At 37.9% G+C, this 14,062-nt stretch overlaps 1 long non-coding RNA gene across 1 annotated transcript in view; it reads left to right on the top strand.

Moving 5' to 3' along the window:
* LOC104006625 (uncharacterized) overlaps positions 1–14,062 on the top strand; it is a 645,150-nt gene that overhangs the window by 180,291 nt on the left and 450,797 nt on the right. The window contains exon 4 of the long non-coding RNA XR_010157400.1: positions 3,433–3,569. This is a non-coding gene — a long non-coding RNA (uncharacterized LOC104006625). The remainder of the gene's footprint in view (positions 1–3,432; positions 3,570–14,062) is intronic.

Genomic DNA, 14,062 nt, shown 5'->3' with positions numbered 1-14,062 from the left:
ATTAATATTTTGGTCAATATTCTTTCAAGATATTTTCCATGCTGTATGTAAGTATATGTATACTTTTATAATACTATAACCACACCAAACATACTAATTTAGGACATGTAAATTCATGTACACTTCTTCATGTTGTTAAATATTCTCCTGCAACATCATTTTATTTTATTTTGTTTTTATTTTTATTTTTTTTGAGATGATGTCTCGCTCTGTCACCCAGGCTGGATTGCAGTGGCACTACTTTGGGTCACTGCAACCTCCGCCTCCCGGGTTCAAGTGATTCTCCTGCCTCAGTGTGTGCCACCATGCCCAGCTAATTTTTGGTATTTTTAGTAGAGACGGGGTTTCACCATGTTGGCCAGGATAGTCTCCATCTCTTGCCCTCGTGATCTGCCCGCCTAGGCCTCACAAAGTGCTGGGATTACAGGCATGAGCCACCGTGCCCGGCCAACATCATTTTAAATGGCTACAGTGTTCTAACGAATAAATGTACTGTAATTTAACATCTCATTATTAAACAATCACAAATAGTGCTGTGATGAACACATTTGGATAGTTATTTTTGACAATATCATTGATTATTTCCTTAGAGTGAGGTTTCTCAACCTGGCACTATTGGCATTTGGGGAAGGATAATTATTTGTTGTAGAGGACCGTCCTGTGCACTGTAGAGCGTTTAGCAACATCCCTGGCCTCTACCCACTAGATGCCAGAAGCATCCCTACCCTGGTGGTGACAGCCAAAACTGTCTCAAGACATTGCCAAATGTCCTTGGAAGCCAAAATCCTCCCCCATTGAGCACCACTGCCACAGAGTAAATTATTTAAAAAAGAATTTCTCACACAAATCATATGCACAGATTTAATTTAAAAAAATCTATGTGGGTTTTATTTTCACTTTAAATAAAGTAATAGAAAGTTATAAAGAGACAACTTTAAATTTGTGGAAAATGTTTTTCCTAAACCAAGGGTGTCCAATCTTTTGCTTCCCTGGGCCACATTGGAAGAAGAATTGTCTTTGGCCACACATAAAATACACTAACATTAACAATCATAAACAATCTTATAATGTTTTAAGAAAGTTTACCAATTTGTATTGGGTTGCATTCAAAGCTGTCCTGGGACACATGCAGCCCACAGGCTGTGGGTTGGACAAGCTTGCAAACCTTCCCTACCAAAGTTCTTAAGGTGTAGTGTACCTGGTGATAAATACAGGTGGGGTCCTGTTTTATTGTTAGCTACAGAAAAATCTTTCTGTGTAGCTATATCTGTGAGCTTTAAGTGATAAATCTCACAGATATGGAATGAGAGAAGACCCAGCTCTCAAACTGCTTCTTATCTTTTTGACTACGTAATATTTCATGATTTCAGATTCTGTAACCACATTACACATTTTTTTTTTACATCTAGTGTTTTCCTTTTCTAAGCAGTAAATAGACTGATTAAGTGTTTGGATTTGGAATCAGTCAAAGTAAGATTCCGATGTGATATCTTACCAGTTTCTAACTAGTTAATCTTGGGCTGCTTTAATCCTCAGTTTCTGTAACTGAAAGATGGGAATAAGGTTTACTATCCAGAGTGGTTGGAAAAATTAAAAGTCAAATGTTTTAAGGCTCTTGACAATGCTTGGCACCTACAGAGCACTCATAATAGTATCTACCCCTTCCAAATTGAAAGAATAATAATAAATTTCCTCAAATTAATTTTGTGTCGCTACACTCTCTAAGGAGGCATTTTAGCAGTAAAAGTTGTCTCAAAAGATTTTGCTGGTTGAGTAGATGAAGTTGTAATATTTTAGGGGTGTAACTTTTATAATTGTGTAAGAGAGAGCATGATAGTTTCTTCTTAATGAGTTATTTGGAACAGAAACCCATTGGATGTGGGAAAAAATACTAGAAATTTGATTTTCTGTGTATTTTAAATGTCATGTTTTAATTTTAATTTTTATATTTGATAATATTAGTAAAATGGTGTGATGTATGTGACTTTGTGACTGCTTGCTCAAAATTTCTTTATTGCTGATGTGTGAGAGCAACATCTGTTTTGGAGACCACTGACTGAAGGTAGTTTTTTTTTTTTTTACTGTTTCTGTGCTTTGAGAGAGAGACAAGGAGTTGGAAATCTCACTGACTGTCAGAATCCCCACAATTCACTGTGTGTTGTTTCAACATTATTATGCTTAAAGTTTCATTATTCTTGCAGTTTTCAATCACAGCAGAGGTATATTTTAAATGTTCCCACCCCAGTTGTTCTCTCAAGATTGATTGAAGTGGGGAGCAGGATGCAGCATTTGCCTAAGTCACAGATAGCACCTGGGAAGATTTTATTTCTCTCTGTTTTAGAAATGTAAAATAAAACAAGAGATTCTTTCTCTTTTGAAAAATATAAGCTAGCTATCAAGTGACAACAATGGCCAAATTAACTCTTGTCCTAGTCCCTCTCGCCTGTCTTCCTGTGAAATAAGAATACCTTGAAGAAATGGAGACATTCCCTGATGGAAGGCATACTAGGATATCAGGTTTTAGAAGCTGGTGGAAGGGAGTGGGTTGTGTATGTGTGGGTGTGTTTGTGCACACTCAGTCATGTTTTAATAGGGGACCCAATATTCACTGGTGTCTGACAGGCTCTTTATACTGTACACTTACCATCCAATTTCGCCTGCACACAGGCAAGATAAGAGAGAAGAGAATCTCTTGCCCCTCTCATGTAAACATTTTTGTCAAATAAAGAAAGAATAGGTGGGAAGTTAAGGTCCTATTGTATCCACATTGACTTCACCTCTGCCCCTGCTACCTTAGTGTTCCCCTCCACAGACTTATTGGTATTTTATACTTCCAGAAATTTCTATGTACACAAGGAAAAAAATATGTATATGCTGTTTTCACAAATGAGAATCATAGCATGGAAATGGAAATCATGTGATAGCTATTGCTATTCAAGCTACTTTTCTTCACTTTGCAATATCATTGGGATAATTTCCATATCAGTATATATAGATTTACCTCATTCTTTCTAGATCCTCACGACATTCCACTGCATGGATTTACTATAATTAATTTAGCTACTTCCTTATTCAACACTGTAATATCATCTGTATGCATCTCTGAACACTTACCTAGGGTTCAATTTATAAAAATGGGAATTACTGTTTCAAAATGTATGCATGTTTAAAATTTAGATTCAACAACAAGAGTGCATCAATATATCCTCCCATAGGTGAGAAATTTTTTCCCAAATTCTCATATGGTTTAAATTTTGGGGTAAAAATAGCATTTAATTTTTGCCTTAATTTATTATTCTTGAATAATGAGTGAGATTGAGCATCTCTTCATAAGCCTATTTGCGTGTGTATCTCCTGGAAATAAGTGGTTTTATAATCATTATCAAGAAGGCCCTCCCATTGTACTGGTTGCATCTCTGTTTTTGTACTTAGGGTCACCAAGGAAGCCAGAGTGGAGGCTGCAGGGAATATGGATTTAAATGAATTTTGGCTGTACCATCAAGCAGTCTGATCACTGAGGAAATATCAAAAGCTTCACCTGAGTGACTCATCACCCAAATTCAACAGAGGTAATAGAATAACTTACATTGCTCAACCTTTTGGCTATTTAGTTGGCTGTGTGAGATCAATGGTGCCCACTTTCTCTGCTGGATTTTGCTTTGGGAAAGAGATTTATTGGTTAGATCTCACATTACAATGCCATCAGTGTCTTTGGGACCCGATTCCCAATACTCAGAAGCATAGAACAAAATTATTTAATATCTTGGCCTCAGGTAACAATATCTACTTCATTGAGTTGGATCAGGCATCAAATTCTGTGGGGATATACTATTGTCCACTGCATGAGCTCTCCTTCATCTTGTTTCATTATTTTCTGAGACTTTGCTTTGTATTGGATAGTGAAAAGCTTGTGGCTAGAGATAAACCAAAGTGGCAATTTTAGGAGACATGTGAAATTGAAATGTGACTGGTCATGCATATGGATTATTAGATGTATAATGTATAATATAGCTTTCTATATGTAGTGTTACCTAGATTGGGCTCATGTGCTATTATTATGATTTTAAAATGTATTGCTTTTTCCATGAAGTTCAGATGGTCTGACTAGTTTATATTCTCTAAACATTTCTTGTTTTACTCTTTCATCAGTTTCTACTCTTAAAAATTCACTGCATGGTCTCTACAGACAAGAAGCAAAGGTTCTGCACTGCTACAGCTTTCTGTTAAAAGACAGAGCATCCACATTTTCTCTCATTTTACTCTGAGACGGTCAGTCTGTTTTACAGTCTCCCACACACACTTTTCTTCTCTCAAAGACATTTCCAAGTTTAATATTATATTTTTAAAAAGTCTAGAATCACGCAGGCTTTAAAAGAAATACCAGGAATTAAAAAACAGAAACAACTCCCATATAGAGCCATTTACCACATCTATCTAAAAATTACAACAATGCCTTTGCTAGTTAAATTATTGCAGAATTGCTAATATCATCTACTTTTCAAAAGCATTAAAATAAAATTGTTTAGAAGTAATGTCATTTATTAAAAAAATTGGGCAGAATAAAGAATATATGTCTTTATATTGGTATAAGATGATTAAATATTTTTCATGGAAAATGAGACATTTCAAAGATTAATCTTAACAGGGAAGTCTTTTCCTATGTAAGTATTTTATCTCTTTACACTGTATAATATTGGAGATTTTCTGATAATTTGTGGTTTTGAAAACTATAGGGTCTTAGAATTTATTCATTTGAAGATCTTTTAGCTTTTATTATGAGGGTACACTGACCAAAACAAATTATATGTCTCATGTTATTCTTCGTAGTGCATCTAGTCTGGTCAAATGGAATCATGTACCTCTGAAATAATAGTGAAAGAAAGCTATAAAAGAAGAAATTGCATGTAATTGTAGTAAAGGATAAGCGTTTACTGATCAGACAGAAAATACCAAAGACATACTTGCTCTCTGTGCCTGTGTAATGGTGATGGGTTAGTAATATTATTTTGTATAAAAAAGGCTTTTTAAAATGTATTACATTTTTCTGTACTGAAGAGCATAAAATAATCGAGAGTGATCTGTAATTCTTGCCAGAAAGAGACTTTGACATTGGATAGGATCACTTTTACAGTCTATTCATTTATCCAACAAGCATGTATCGAAGGTAGGTTTCTTGTATGGACACTGCTAGGTACAGAATTTGGGGTGTGTACGTTAGTGGTAAAAAGTTCATGTTAGTGTATGTTAGTGGTGAAAAGATCAGTAATCGTTGCACAGGGTATGGGGAGCAATCTTTTTTTTTAACTTTTGTTTTTAAATTATACTTTAAGTTCTGGGATATATGTGCAGAATGTGCAGATTTATTACACAGGTATACACATGCCATGGTGGTTTGCTGCAACCATCAACCCATCATCTACATTAGGTATTTCTCCTAATGCTATCCTTCCCCTAGCTCCCCAACCCCATGACAGGCCCGGGTGTGTGATGTTCCCCTTCCTGTGTCCATGTGTTCTCATTGTTCAGCTACCACTTATGAGTGAGAACATGCAGTGTTTGACGGTAAATGATAATATAAAGAAGAATGAGAAGTAGTCATCAATGGTAAAAATGATGTAGTAATCACTGCTGATTTTAGCAGGGTGTTTACTAATTTCCCATCATTAGTGAAGGACTTGACCATCCATTGTGAATATTATGTCATCCTCCCAACATCCAACTGCCTCTTCTTCCTTGTCTTATACCTACTGTGCAGTTTATAGATGGAAAGATGCTTTCCAGGATTTGTAATCCCTTTCTCTGTGCTAGGGTGAGCAGGTCTGAGCCAATTAGTGCAAGGAATTCCCTTGCCCCAGGCAATGGTTCAAGAATGCGACTTTGTGAATGTGAATGGGAAGAGCCATTTCTCATGTGAATGGGAAGAGCTATTCACATCTGGACTACAGGCCATGAGAGGTTTTTCTGAGAATGGCTGGAAAAGTTCTCTCACTATTTTGGGAGAACTTTTTGAAGTGATCATTTTGTTCATTCCTTTGCTTTGGAAGAAGAAGCTCCTTGTACCTGTGAGGGAAAGCAAGCCTGCTGACTCCACAGAAGGCAGAACAGAGGGAGTAAAAAAGAAACCACTTCTTGAATCTGTGGCTTAGCCACTAAAATCAAACCCAGCCTGAAGACTCTTTTTTCTCTGGACTTTCAGATTAGTGGGCCAGTAATACACTTTTGTTGCTTATGCTAGTATGAGTTATGTTTCCTCTTACCTTCAACTAATCTAAATTATACCCAGAAGTTATCTCTTCCATCTTCATAGTGATTCTGTGAAATAGATGTTATTACTGTTATCATTTTAGGGGTGAGGAAACTGAAGTCTTAAGGTTAGAACACTTGTCCTGAACCACAGGGGCACAAAGTGGAAAAGCCAGGACTTTACCTGCATAATTTAATCCAATGACCACATTCCTAAGCACTGTGTTCTACAGCTTCACATGCTTTGTGGATCCAGAGACAATGTCAGTCAACTTGGAAATGTAGAAAACTCATCACTATGGTGGAAGCATTTGATCTGGCCTGTAGGTAGAACTTAAATCAACAAGAGATGGAGCTGAAGCAACAGCTTTAGAGTAGAGGAGGTAAAGTAGCTGAGGCTGGCATCTAATCTCTGTGTAGTTCCTTAAGGGGGGTGATAGGAGATGGGACCCATAGGAAAGCTTGGGGGTCCCACAGAGGTTAGAAGACAAAGATTGAGATCAGAAAGGCATGGCAGAATTAGATGGAGGAGGTTAATAAAAGGAGGATTCCCTGAAAGGGAATGGTCAAACAGGGGAGGAATCAGAAACATTGAGGCTGGTACCCACCTACCTGTAGTTTTTGAGATAATGGGATGGTAGGGTGAGGGACGGGTTAGAAAAGAAAATGATCACCAGGATTTGCATATACTTAGGAGTTCAGTATCATCATAATCAGGGAAGGGCCATGTTTCAGTTTAGGAGAGAAGGTGGAGGAAGTATTGCCGGAAGGACTGAGTCGGAATGTGGGTATAAAGGTTCAAAAAAGCACAGTGAAGGATCGGTTACCAGGGATATGGAGGATGGTTGTATGAGGATAACTGTGCTGGGTTTGAGATGGCTAGTGGGCTGGAAGCATGTGCATTTTGGTCACTAACGATTAAAACTGGGAATCGTGGGAAGGAAAGAGGCTGTTTCCAGCTTGAGCAGCTTCCCAGGTTACATTTACATATGTGGATTCCTTCACAATACTGACTGCCAGTGCACCATGTCCTGCCGGCAGAAGGGAGCTGAGGTGGCTATGGCAACCTGAAAAACCTCAAACTATTAATATTCACAAACATATGGAGGCTGCAATTCTTTAAAAACAATAACATCAGCAGTGGCAGTGGCAACAGGAACAAGCATAGTAATTTGTAACTCTCACCTCTGCAGAAACACGGAGCTGCATATATTATTTTTTAATAATCAGCCACAAATTAACTAATTGCTGCAATCCTGAAACCCGCTTTTCCCTGTAGCTTGTCATTATCAGCAGATGTCAAAACAAGTAAAATAAATGGACTAGATTTCCTTGAGATGTTTGTTGATAATAATTGTTTGCCTCAAAAAAATTAAAAATTGTATGTCTGGCAGCAAAAGCTCCTTCCTTGGTTATTACTTTAAAGTTTCTTTTTCATCTTTGAATATCTGGTAGAGATTGTTAGACTCTGCCTTCCTCCTTTTCTGAATCATCAAATTCAGTGGTTCAGTTGAAGAACCACTGATTAAAATCCACTGTGGGGTTGCAATTAGAAATGCACATTCCTGGTTCCCCACCCTAGAGATGTGGATTCATTAAGTCTAGAGTAGGACCCAGGAATTGGTATTTTAAGTGAGCTCCCCCACGTAATTCTGTTGGTGAGATGGTGAGAAACAAAGCTTTGGAGAGCTGGTGGCTGAAGCTTACAATAGGGAGGTGTGCTCTTCTGTTTTGGAAGTCGTTTTTGTTTTTTTTCTAACCCCATTCTTTCTTCTTCATCATAAATCTTTGCTCCTAGAGACAGAATGTTATGATGGAAAAAGCTCTGGGACTAGCATGAGGTCTGGATTGGAGTCCCTGGTGTGGCATTTATAAAACATGAACCCTAGACTGAGACAGGTAAACTTATTCTGAGTCTCAGTTTCTCCATCTTTGAGATGCCCTAAGAGTCTTCCTCAGAGCTCTAGTGATGATGTTCAGAGAGTATCTTATCCAATACCTAGTACATAATAAGTGCTTAAATAATACTATTATTATGACCTTGATTTCTCCTTGGCACTAACTTGTTGCACCTGCCTCTGGGGTTGCCAACACAGAAATGTTACCTTGTAGAGGATTACTTGTGTCGAGCACACACTAGGAGAATTTTTCTGCTCTTTTACTCCCCTCTTTCCCTTTTCCTTAGGCTTAGAAAGAAAGCTCATCAGTGAGGACCTGAGCCCAGTGATGAGGTGAAGAAAGGGAAGTGGTCCTCAAGAGAAAACAGCAGAGCAAGAGTATGCTGGCAATGAGATTCTCAGAAACCCCCAATCCTGCACAGGGAACTAAATGAAGTATGGTGCTGTCAGCATTTGTAGCATCTGTTGGTGGCACTGAGTAGAGGAAGTAGATGCTATTATCTTTGCCATATCTGCCTTTTCTTCTTGAAAGTTGACAAGGTGAGGTCGGTTGGGGACAGAAGTTAGAGAAGGATTCCCTTGTTAACATTGTCTTCTCTGTGTTCTGTGTCCCCTGTGTGTACTATAGACACAGAGACCTGGTGAAATGGTGAAGAGAGAAAGAATGCTCAAAGTTCTGTGTGTACTGCTTGTGCATTCCACAAAACCTGTTACCCATCTGGTGTTTTGGCATAATAGAAGTTTCTAGTTTCAGAAATATCATTGAATAGGGCCTCGTGGATAGGGGTAGATATTTTAACTTTTGGCTTGGATCATGGATTCCATAAAGACAGAATTTCTTGGAAATTCTCAATATATTTCTTAATGCAGCAGTGCCAAAGGGCTTTAATAGTTTTGATATAGATTGTAAATTGATGGCTTATGGGCAGAATTTCTCTTTCAAAATGTCTACTTCTTATCAGTATTATATTTTAAAAATGAAATTTCTCCTATGTAAACAAATAATCAAGCAAAAGCAACCAAGAAATTTTGCCTTTAAATTCAAATTTCAGGCTTTTTTTTGAATAGTCCAAAGACGTGACAATATTGGCCGAGGAGCAGGAATTGAATGTACCAGTTTGTCACAGGCCCCACCCGCTCATTATGTTTCTTGCCTGGACTTCAGAGGCATTGGGAGCTCAGACTTGAGTACCAGCTCTAGACTCAGACTGCCCTGGTATAAGTACCTGCTCTTCCAGTTATCCTATATAACTCTGGGCAAGGTAGTTAATCTTTGTGTTATTTTTTTTGTCTGCAAAATAGGAATAATGTCTTAGTCAGTTTGGGCTGCTATAACAGAATAAAAAGAGAAAAAACTTCCCCACAATACTGTTCTTATATCTTAGAAGAAATAACCCAAGTACCATATTACTTATGCAATTCATATATAAGTTTCCTCAATTGTCCTGCAATTATCTTATGTGATTTTTCTAAAAGAAGAGTCCAATGTTCACATGTTTGGATGAATTTTAACCTCTTTTAATCTAGAGTAGTCCCTCCATCTTTTTTTTACATGTTAAAGTGAGATATAGTTGAAATAAAACTGCATATATTTAAAGTGTATAATTTGATAAGTTTAGACATGTATACATGGTGAAACTATCATCACAATCTAGGCAATGAATGTATATGTCACCCCCAAAGCTTCTTGGTTCCCCTTTGTAAACTTTCTCTGTTGCCCTCACTCTACTTTCCTCCCTCATCCTCTGGCAACCACTGATCTTTCTGTCACTAGAGATAATTTGAATTTTGTAGGTTTTCATGTAAAGGGAATCATACAGTATGTACTATTTTGTGTCTGGCTTCTTTTCCTCAGTGTAACTATTTTGAGATTCCTCCATGTTTTTGCATGTGTCAATAGTTCATCCTTTTGTTGCTGCACAGCATTTCATCTTGTGGATATATCACAATGTGTTTATCCATTTACCTGTTGATGCCCATCTGGGTTGTTTCCATGATTTGGCTTTTCCAAAGAAAGTTGCTGTGACTATTTGTGGGCAAGTCTTTGTATAGACATTTGCTTTTTTTGTCTTGAGTGTATTTCTAGATTGGAATGGCTGAATCATATAGTAGGTATATGTTTAACATTTTAAGAAACTGCAAAGCTGTTTTCCAAAGTGGTTGTAGCATTTTACATTTTCACCAGCAATGCAAGAGAGTTCCAGTTCCTTCTTGCCAACATACTTGGTAAGGTATGTTTTTAAAAAAATTTAGCCATTATAATGGCTGTGCCTCAGTCTTTCTTCTTTCTTTTTTTCTTCCTTACTTTCTTGCTCTCTTGCTTGCTTTATTTTTTTGGTGTATGTCTGTTTTTGGTTTTCATGACATTCACTTTCGAAGAGTTCAAGAAAGTCACCTTGTAGAACCATGTGTATTCAGGAGTTTTTGAAGGTGTTTTAAAGGACACTTTATTGGGCCCTTTTATTTTGTAGTCTTTGGTAGGCAGTCACTTTGTGGATTCTCTGATTGTCAACTCCAGATGAGATGGATACAAGGCAGGAGGCGTCTGCCCACGCCATAATAATGGGATTGTCTTATGAAAGTTTATTCTGGAAAAAAAAATCAGTATTAAATCTTAAAAAAAAAATTATAATCCTATAAGAAAGCTCAAATTGGCTGCGCGTGGTGGCTCATGCCTGTAATCCCAGCACTTTGGGAGGCCGAGGCGGGCGGATCACGAGGTCAGGAGACTGAGACCAGACTGGCCAACATGGTGAAACCCCATCTCTACTAAAAATACAAAAATTAGCTGGGCGTGGTGATGCATGCCTGTAATCCCAGCTACTCGGTAGGCTGAGGCAGGAGAATTGCTTGAACCAGGGAGTCGGAGGTGCAGTGAGTCTGTCTCAAAAAAAAAAAGAAAGCTCAAATTTTACCCAGCTTTGGACTTTAGTATAGAGGTGGAGTATCTGGAGTGGCATGCCAAATTTGGTTGAATTGCACTTTTATATGATAGGCTTCACTCCCTTAAGCTAATATGGCAACAATTTCTGAGTAAAAATGGCTATTTCTGCTGTAAGACCTCTCTTTTCTTTCCAAGGAAATTGACTAAACAGAAAAATATTTCAAAGGGCTAGAGTTCCATTTGCTTAATTTCTTACATTTTGGGCCCTGACTGGGAAAAAACAATGGACTGTGAAATGTTTGACTCCATGAACATACCTTCCTTCTGACTAGTTCACCCAGTAACGATGATCAGCTATCTGGCGCAGATGCCTTTAGGAATATTGCCTTGTATGGTAGGATATTTGTAGATGAATTGATAATGATAATAAGGACATTTGGGATAATACTCCCTCCCCATTTTAAAAGCATACTTTGAGTCATAAAAGGAGTTGTAAAAGAAATACTATCAGAAAACTAAGAAACCTTAAAACATGAATAAGAACTTCTTTTCTTGTTTCCTTTTTTCTTTTTCTTGTTTTAAGATTATAAATTCACAGTTATAGTGAACCCTTGAAACAAATTAGTAGATATTTGAGGTTTAATATTTAAAACCTGGTCTCCCGGAGCTCTCAAGGCCACCTAGGGTAAAGGTCACCTTATGTATAAGTCAGGGTTCTCCAGAGGGACAGAACTAACAGGACATATGTGAAAGGGAGTTTATTAGGGAGAATTGGCTCACATGATCACAAGGTGAAGCCCCATGATAGGCCATCTGTAAACCGAGGAAGAAAGAAGCCAGGAGTGGCTTGGTCTGAGTCCAAAAGCCTCAAAAGTAGGGAAGCCAACAGTGCGGCCTTCAGTCTGTTGGCAGAAGGCCCAAGAGCCTCTGGCAAACCACTGGTGTAAGTCCAAGAGCCCAAAGGCCAAAGAACCTGGAGTCTGATGTCTAAGGGCAGGAGGAATGGACAAAAAGCATGTACACGGAAGGAGGATGAAAGCCAGGAGCCTCAGCAAGCCAGCTTCTTCCACCTTCTTCTGCATGCTTTGTTCTAGCCACACTGGCAGCCAATTGGATGGTGCACACCCACCTTGAGGGTGGGTCTGCCTCTCCCAGTCCACTGACTCAAACGTCAATCTCCTCTGGCAATACCCTCCCAGACATACCCAGAAACAATACTTTACCAGCTATCTAGGCATCCTTCTATCCAACCAAGTTGACACCTAATATTAACCACATCTTATTTCTATTATATTCCATAGTGCAATGAACCAGAAATCAGAAAAAGCTGTTTGGCTTATTGATATGGAGTTATTTAACAAGCTAGTTATCTTCACCCCCATGGGATGGCCTTGACAACTGAAAACTGTCAAATCCTTTTGGGATGCATATGATTAGAGGGAAGCCTTAAACTCTAAGAGTAGTTATATAACAAGAATAACCTTTCTCTTGCAAGATGGATCAAATTTTCTAAATGGCAGTGGATCAATATTTCATAGCTAGAAATAGCTAGAATGGATATCAGATATCACAATAATAAAATACCTAACGGTTATTATTTTCTTCTATATCAGGTGCTATACTTTGCATGCCTTATTTTATTTCATTCTTTTCAGCAGCCCTTGCCCTTTGTACTATTATTTCCCCCATCTTAATGAGGAGTCTAAAACTAAAGAGGTTAAGGAAGTTGATTAAGGTTATATAACTCATTTTCCTAACACTTTCATCTTGCAATTGTGGGTTGATTAGGTACTTTCAAGGTCATTTGTAAGTAGCAATTTATTAGAAATTATTTTTGGGCATGGGATTTAGGAAGCAAAAATTTCTGGTTGCCTGACCACAATTGTTGTTGGTTTTCAGACCTTTCACGATTTAATGTGCCTGCCGAGAAGTTCTTTTTCCCATTGCAAAGGCTCATAATATATGGAGACTCCAGAGCCCAGTTTGACTTTCCTATGAGATGCTTATTGACTGAGCCATGGAAAACTCTGTGTTGCTGAAGAAAAATTAAGTGATGTCTTGTGTGAATAAGTCTCCTGTTAGTTGCTGAAGTAGGGGCTTAATGCTTGTTAGTTTTTTTCACTCCGCTCTGTAGGTCATGTCCATGTTTAATGTAGTGGCAGGCAAGAAAAATGATAAAGAGAGAATGTGCAGGCAGAACAAATAATTTGTCAAACAACTTCCTCTAAGCATTAAAAATTGATCAAGATAAATTATATCAAGTGTCCTGCATTTAATATGAGAACTTCATTACAGATAATAAAGCTTTGATTAGCTTTGCTGTGGAAGATAATCTTCTGTAGGCAAATGCAGGATGCCTCCTGGCCTTAGCTCATGTTGCTTTTGGATCTTGTGGATGGGCACTTATCTATTCCCCTTAATGGAAAAGTCCCGTAGGCTGTGATGGTTGTGAGAATTGGCACCCATAGATATGCTCAGGTTTCGAGAAGCAATAGTAATAGCAATATCCAGTAATAGCAAAATCGCAAAAAATAGCAATACCAAAAAAGCATTTTTGGTAAGTGAGTAATAGTAATAGCTTTCTTTGCTCCAGGTTTTGGGCCATTACAACTCTGTAACTTGGTTGTAAGGCAAATGATAATTCTTATTTGACAGGTAAGGCATGAGAGTATTAGAGAAGCTAAGTAAGGTGGCCAAATAACTTTGCTACAATGTGTAGAGATGCGACTAAACCCCAGGTCTGCCTAAACCCAAGTCCTGTTCTCTGAATGATTATGCTGTATTGTGCCTTCCTCTTTACAATGCCTTGAATAAAACATAAATGCTACATTTACTTAAACATTTCTCCCTTTTAAATAGAAGTTTGTTCTAATTTTCCAAGGCATAATTAAGCTGTCATGTATATAGGAAATTACAAGTTTGAGATAAATTATAGGTACAAACAATGGAGAATTAAAAATGCATATTGCATTAGTAAGGATCTCAGCAGGAAAGGGATGGCATATTCGTATTAGGTAATTTGAGAAGATTTTAATAA

Source organism: Pan troglodytes, chromosome 4 (genome assembly GCF_028858775.2).
Source record: "Pan troglodytes isolate AG18354 chromosome 4, NHGRI_mPanTro3-v2.0_pri, whole genome shotgun sequence".
In the NCBI taxonomy this organism is placed as follows: domain Eukaryota; kingdom Metazoa; phylum Chordata; class Mammalia; order Primates; family Hominidae; genus Pan; species Pan troglodytes.
This window is presented reverse-complemented; position numbering and strand designations above follow the sequence as displayed.